The sequence below is a fragment of the Nuphar pumila genome, chromosome 2 (assembly GCF_984573655.1).
Source record: "Nuphar pumila chromosome 2, dmNupPumi1.hap1.1, whole genome shotgun sequence".
NCBI lineage: Eukaryota > Viridiplantae > Streptophyta > Magnoliopsida > Nymphaeales > Nymphaeaceae > Nuphar > Nuphar pumila.
Window position 1 is genome coordinate 72,477,237 of NC_143250.1, and position 8,620 is coordinate 72,485,856.

Here is an 8,620-nt window from a genome sequence, read left to right on the forward strand (position 1 = left end):
ATATGATGACAACAAAAAATAGTTACATAGCTAACTGAGTCATGGCAGCACCCAAAAACGTTTTTGTTCCACTAATTGCATAGGTGTATACCTAATAAGCTTTGCATGATCATATGTATTTTATTACCGGGTAAACAGGCATGACATGATACACACCATTAATCAAATATGCTGCTAAAAAGGAATCGAGTGGGTGATTAAACACAAGTATATATACACACAAAAAAATTAGGATATCCATATGAAACTGAACTAACACACACACACACACACATATATATATATATATATATATATATATATATATATATATATATATATATATATATATATATATATATGTATATATATATATATATGTATAATTTTTTTTCTCTTTTTTTCGAGAACAAAAGACCCAATATCATAAAAATGCTAATTTAACAATACATGTTTATTTTGTTTCCCCCTATTTCTTTTTTAGGTAACTGGCCCAACCAACCCAGTCGGCTGGGTCTAGACCTATTGAATCCACTCAGCCGACTCAATTGGTTGGGTCAGCCCCCTTGCCCAACCAACTCAATTGACTAGGCCCCGTTAGGGCCGGTTGCCCAGCCAACCGTAGGTTGGCTGGGGCTTTAGCAGATCAAGATTTTATACAAAAAAAATCTTTTACATGTATATACATTTTTTTTTATGACACTGTGTCAGCCCCAGCCGACCAATGGGCAGAGACTGGACTATTCCAGATTCAGTCCAGCTGACTGAATCGGCTGGAGCCATATATATATATATATATATATATATATATATATATATATATATATATATATATGTGTGTGTGTGTGTGTGTGTGTGTGTGTGTGTGTGTGTGTGTGTGTGTGTGTGTGTGTGTGTGTGTGTGTGTGTGTTTTAATATTTTCCACATCAACAGTGGTCCAGCACCAATCTGGATAGTTGTCTGGGACTAGACAACAGACTGTCCTATCTCAGCCAATTGTTCAGGCTGGGACTGGACAGTTGTCTGCTCTGTCCCAGACCAAAAACCTCTATAAATTTAAAATGTTCACATTAACTGAATATACACATATTTTTATTTTCATAGATCTGGTTCTATTTTAAGAACCACATCCCCATGTCTACCTGTCCATAAATATACACATGTCTAGGAGATAGATCTGTCCAGAATGGACAGAACGGACAACATGAACAAGGGCTCAAATTTGGTCAGATATGTCCATCATCACGGTGGCCAAATCTACCCGCTAAAAGCATGGGACAAAACTGTCCACATATGTCCAAAGTGTCCATACAAGGCAAGAATATATATAGAGGAAAAAAGTAAAAACATGCAAAAATCATAGGAAAACGAATACCATATATTTTAAGCCTTCCTACATCGATTCTCATGGATTAAACCATGAAAAATCAAGATAGAATTCATGCTTCCTCATAAAAATAATGCCTAAAGCTTATTTAGGCTCTTTTTCTCATTCGAGACAAGAGAAAGACCCGTACCATGAATCTGAGATAAAAAAAATGATGGTAGATATTGAAAAACATGGGTAAATGGTTGAAGATGATCCAAACTCCTCTTCTTCCTCTCTTTTCCCCACTTTATATCTCCTTTTTTTTCTTTCTTTTTTGTGGTCTTTTTATAGGCCCCATAGGGGAGGTTGTCCCTCCCTTTTTCTCCAACCCTCTCTAAGAGAGTTTCCAAAAGATGGAACTCTCTCTCTCTCCCTTTGTTTCTTAATTTTTTTGAAACTCTTCCAAATGTTGACTTTTCTAAAAAAAACTTTCAATCCTTTTTAAAACTCTTTCCTAACCTCTCTTAAGCTGGAATAAGGACTCTTTTAAAGAGTCCTACTCAGCCCCAAAAATAAATTTTGGAATTAGTATTAATTAATTAATCATTAAATATTAATTAAGTAAATTTATCTAAAAACTTCCAAAAGTTACCAAATTAACCTAAAAGGCTTCTCAACTTTATTAAACTTTAAATTAAGGCTTTATATTGAATTTAAAGCTGGAAAATATTGGGTTTGGATTTGGATCCAGATCTGGGCCCAAGATCCAAACCCATACCCAAAACAAAAATGGATCAAGATCTGGATTAAATCTAGATTTAAGTAGAACTTCAATAAGACCCAAATCCATATTAGTTCAGATCATAGGCCTTGGATCCAACCGGATCCATTTCATCAAACTGCTAAATTATCAGAAAAACAAAATTTTTGGGCCAACCGAAACCCAAATTGAGGAAAGTAAAACATTGTTGCACTCAAAATTCTGAGACTCATCCTACGACATACAACACTAATATCAAATTCTAAATTTTGCCCAAAATAACCTGAATTTTGATCGAATTTTGCTTGAATTTAAAGGTAAAAAATAAAGCTTTTTCTCACATTTTGATTGGCTCGCCTCGGCCTGGGTCAAGCCCAAACTCAAAGGCATCAGTCTAAAAATTGAGCCTCAAATAATTTTACTCTCAGACAACCAAATTTTTTAAAAACATCTCAAAATGGCTAAGTATAAAAATACGTGATATTACATCCCTACTCCTTTAAAAGAATTTTGTCTTCAAAATTAGAACGTACTGAACAGGTGTAGGTAGCACCAGAATCAAATATCACATGAGCCAAATAATCGACAACTAAGACGATACCTTCGATCAGGTCAGTCATATCACCTAGCTTGGTAGTCGTAACGACATAAACTCTCTCGTTGGTCCTTAGCAACCTTACTGTGGTTTAGTCCTCTATGGTTGTTGTTGTTATCCTCCTTGAGCCATTGGTTGGTTCAGACAGTAGGGGGCGATGTGCCCAGGCTGTTGGCATCGGTAATAAACCCCCTTGAACATCAGACAAAAACCCTGAGGATGGTTTTCGTTACACCTGCGACACATCGATTGGGCCTTCTCCTGTTGCTGCCTCTGCTGAGGTTGTCCTTGATGCGCGCCCTGCTGACCTTCTCCCTGGGTCTGCTGCCTCTTGCCTCCTTGCTCCTTTCCATCTGGGGGTGGGTTCTTCCTCACAATACCAGACGAACTAGCTCCATTGTTGCCCTTCTTTTGTGAGTCCCCCTTGAACCTTTCCCATTCCTCGTTTAGGATCGCCACAGTCTCAATCGCCTTCGCCAGTGCAGTGGGTTGGCCTCCCAACACCCGTACTCAGAATCCATCCTTCAGCTCGCATACATACTTCATCGTCGTCGCCTTCTTATTCTTGAAGAGGTTTAGGCAATACCTCTCAAGACTCCAAAATCTAGTGGTGTAGTTCATCAGACTCATGTTCCCCTGAATCAAGTCGAGGAACCTCTGTTGCATTTGTTTCTCATCGTAAGAGGAAAAATAAGCATCCAAAAACTCCTCCCTGAACACCTCTCAGAGAATCACGTCCATGTCGGCGAACTTCACCCTTCGTAGGGTATACCACCACTTCTTGGCATTGCCCTTCAGACGGTATGTGTCGAATGAGGTCTTCCTATCCTCGGAGACTGGTAGGACGTCAAATGTCTGCTTAGTCTCCTCGACCCAGCTCTCATATGCCTCTAGGTCGGCTTTTCCTGAAAAAGTTGGTGGATCCAACTTCAGGAACCTCTCAAAGGAAACACCGTCTGTGTTCGGAACAACCTCAACAGAAGGGTCACGTGCAGATGCCTGCGCAGTCTGTGTCGTCTGCATGGCTTGCACCACCTGTGTTGTTTGCATCGATTATGTCGTCATGGTCTCGGTCAAGGTGTGGATGACGTCCATCATGAAATTTCTCTTCTCCTACTAGTTCGCAGGAGCACCAGAGGAAGATGAAGCACCCCTGCATTCGTACATCTATACGTGTAAGTTTTTTACAAAAATTTAGACCCTTATCGATCCTACCCCTTTGGGATTGATCCCGAACAATTTTATTCATATTATCAAATCAAGATTTTTAATTCACACCAAAAGTGAATTAAACTATGAATGCAATTAAGCACACGAAATTCACATGCTTAAATAAAAGTATTAAACAACCTTACCAGTGAAGGAGACTGCTTTGGAGCACGAGGCACAACTTGTTGGCATTCTTGGACATGACTCACTTACCAAAAGAGAAATGTTGGTACAAAAAGATGATAGAATATAAGATTTTATGGTGGGCTCTGATACCAAACATGTAACAACCCTAACTCATACCCCTTAAAAGTGCATATTTTTTTTAAAATAAGTGCAAAAACAATCCCAGAGACCCAGAGCCTTATAGTTGAAAACAACTACCACCATAAGATTCAAATGTAAAGAGTCTGCGACATAAGTAAATTAAAGTAAATAAAGCAAAAAGAAAGACAAAAAAAAGAGCCACGAGGTCCAAAGAATCTGTCATGTAGTCGTGTGGTCCCCTTGTGACTCTTCTCAAAAGCAAGTCCTCTCTACTAGGCATCTGAGGCTACGAAAAAAACAAAAAATAGGGTGTCTAAATCCAAAGAATCTTACATACAGGTCCCTCTAATGAATCAAATAAGTAAAAAGAATATAAATATGATTCATGCAATACTTTAGAGGGGCAAAAATATAACACATTCATAATTCAAATAATTGGTCATGCAATAGGAAACATTTATTGAGCATTAGAAAACATTTAATAACAACAGAAATCATAATCTAAGCATTAAAGACATTTAACATGCATTAAAGAATAACATCATGCATTCATCAATATATCACAAATAAGGGAACAAATAAATATGCATGTTCTAATGCATAACAGAAATATGCATGATTTCAATGCAATGCATGCATAATTTATTGTCTTTAATCAAGTTCTCTTTGATATGAATGTCTTTATTAGGATGCACAAATATTTAAATTCCTTTTTTTAATTATTATTGTCTGTGGATACTCAAAATGTGTAAAATCCTCGAGGTCAAGTTAGGTTCCCTGGGTAACTTAGCACACAAGTTAAATTTTATTACTGGGTTCCAAACTTAGCCCTCGACCGATACCAGGAAACGACACCATCCATCGAAACATTAAAAATCAACATCTAATGTTGGGGGCACCATAGAAATCAGCATCCACTGGTGCCACTTTCTTGGTATACCAAAATAACAGCTGTGTCTACACACCACCTCTAGGCAAAGTGACAGATTCTCCCTAAAACCATGACCAAGAGAAGAACTTCAATATCGAGTTTAGAGGCAACAACGCACATGAAGTTTTAGTATCCTCACGGTTTCGCCAAAACCGCAATATCCAAGATTCTCACACTAAAGAAGGGTCATCAAGGAAACATAAATTACGTTGTTCTTTACTTTCTTTTATCTTGTTATTAATTCATCTCTTTTATATTCACAAATCAACATGGAGAATTAATAACATAAGCTTGCAAATCAACATGCCAAGCTCTTCACGAGACCACAGCCCGTGACAATATAAAATAGTGCAATAAGAACAATAATATTATATTTGATTTTTGCAATGCATTTAACCACTAAAACAAAAAGCAACACATGATCATAGCTTACATAGCCCAGGATGATCCATTTGACCATCAATGCATTCATATGCAAAAATCATGAATAACATGCCAATATGCATTTCTTCCACATGTTTTCCAATACACACTCATACAAGCAATTTTTTAGATGTACACGAAACAATAAATTTCATAAACATATGCATTTATGCCATTTCAGAGACATGCACAAACCCACAATACACATGTGTGTGTGCATGAGTTCACGACTTTATATTCATTTCATGCTTTTACTCAATACATGTATTCATATCAAATGTATGCTTTAACTCACAGGTTCACGTCCTATGCATAGTTTCATGCAATGCACACTTTAATCGATTATGTAAACACACATACAATGATTTATATATAAACACATATCAATTCTATGCCGACTCATGCATAAGAAGCCAACCTTATATTAAAACTTTAATTTAGCATAAAACATTCAGTTAAAACATTGAAAACAACTTATACAATAACAAAGTTACATAGCTAACTAAGTCATGGCAGCACCCATAAATGATTTTGTTCCACTAATTACATAGGTGTATACCTAATAAGCTTTGGATGATCATATGTATTTTATTTCCTGGTAAACAGGTATGACAAGATTCATACCATTAATCAAATATGCTGCTAAAAAGGAATCGAGTGGGTGATTAAACATGAGTATATATATACACCAAAAAAAAATAGTAGATCCATATGAAACTGAACTAATATATATATATATATATATATATATATATATATATATAATTTTCTTGCTTTTTTTTCGAGAACAAAAGACCCATTATCATAAAATTTTTAATTTAACAATACATGTTTATATTGTTTCCCGCCATTTCTTTTTTAGGTAACTGGCCCAACCAACCCAGTCGGTTGGGTCTGGGCCTGCTGAATCCACTAAGCAGACTCAATTGGCTGGGCCAGTCTCCCTGCCTAGCCAACTCAATTAACTGGGTCAGTCTCCAGTTGCCCAGCCAAAAGTAGGTTGGTTGGGGCTTTAGCATATCAAGAATTTATACAAAAAAAACTTTTACATGTATATACATTTTTTTTTTCGTTATGACAGTGTGGCACCCCGAGCCGACGAGTGGGTTGGGACTGGACTATTCCAGATTCAGTCCAGCCGACTGAATCAGTTGGAGCCAATATATATATATATATATTTATTTGTGCATGTGTGTTATAATATTTTCAACATCAACAACGGTCCAGCACCAATCTGGACAGTTGTCTGGGATTGGACAGCAGACTGTCTTGTCCCAGCCAACTGTCCAGGCTAGGACTGGACAACTGTCTGTCCTGCTCTAGAGCAAAAACCTCAATAAATATAAAATTTTCACATTAATTGAATATACACATATTTTTATTTTTATATATCGGGTTCTGTTTTAAGAACCACAACCCCATGTCGACCTGTCCATAAATATACACATATCTAGGGGACAAATGTGTCCAGAATAGACAGCTTGAACAGGGGCTCAAATCTGGCCAGATCTGCCCATTATCACGGTGGCCAGATCTGTCTAGATCTACCTGCTAAAAGCATGAGACAAAACTGTCCAGATCTGTCTAAAGTGTCTATACAAGGCAAGAATATATATATATATATATATATACATGCTTCTACATGTATATTTATATATTTGAATAGGGGAAAAACGTAAAAACATGCAAAAAAATTATAGAAAAATGAATATCACATATTCTAAGCCTTTCTACATTGATTTCCATGGATTAAACCATGAAAAATCAAGATAGAATCCATGGTTCCTCATAAAAATAATGCCTAAAGCTTATTTAAGCTCTTTTTCTCATTCGAGATAGGAGAAAGACCCGTACCATGAATCCGAGATGAAGAAAATGATGGTAGATATTGAAAAACATGGGTAAATGGTTGGAGATGACCCAAACTCCTCCTATTCTTCCTCTCTTTTCCACACTTTATCTCTCCTCCTCTCTTTTTTCCTTCTCTTTCTCTTTTCTCTCTCTTTTTTGTGATTTTTTTATAGGCCCCATTGGGGAGGTTGCCCCTTCCTTTTTCTCCATCCCTCTCTAAGAGAGTTTTAAAAAGATGAAACTCTCTCTCTCCCTCCCTTTTTTTCCTAATTTTTTTGAAACTCTTCCAAATGTTGACTTTTCTTAAAAAAAACTTTTAATCCGTTTCAAAACTCTTTCCTAACCTCTCTTAAGCTGGAATAAGGACTCTTTTAAAGAGTCCTACTCAGCCCCAAAAATAAAATTTAGAAATAATATTAATTAATTAATTATTAATATTAATTAATTAAAATTATCTAAAAACTTTCAAAATTTACCAAATTAACCCAAAAGGCTTATCAACCTTATTTAACTCCAAATTAAGGCTTTATACTGAATTTAAAGCTAGACAAACGTTGGGCTTGGATTTGGATTTAGATCTAGATTTGGGTCCAAGATCCAAACTCATACCCAAAACGAAAATGGATCAAGATCTCGATTAAATCCAGATTTAAGTAAGACTTAAATAAGACCCAAATCCATATTAGTTCAGATCGTAGGCCTTGAATCTAACTCAATCCCACTCTGGATATGTTTCGATAAACTGCTAAATTTTCAAAAAATGTGATTTTTGGGCCAACCATAACTCAAATTGTGGAAATCAAAACACCGTTGTGCTCAAAATTTTGAAATGCATCCAACGACATACAACATTAATATCAAATTCTAAATTTTACCCAAAAATAACCTGAATTTTGCTTTAATTTAAAGATAAAAAACAAGCTTTTTCTTACGTTTCGATTGGCTCACCTCGACCTTGTCGATGAGACCTGGGTCAAGCCCAGACTCAAAGGCATCAGTCTAAAAATTGTGTCTCAAATGATTTTTTTCTTAGACTTAGCAAAATTTTTGAAAAATATCTTAAAAATGGCTAAGTGTAAAAATACGCGATATTACATCCCTACCCCCTTAAAAGAATTTCGTCCTTGAAATTAGAATGTACTAAACAGGTGTAGGTAGCACCAGAATCAAATATCATACAAGCCAAATAATCGACAACTAAGACGACACCTTCGATCAGGTCAGTCTGATCACCCTGCTTGGTAGCCGTAACGATATAAACTCTCTCATTGGTCCTTCACAGACCTTACTGCGGT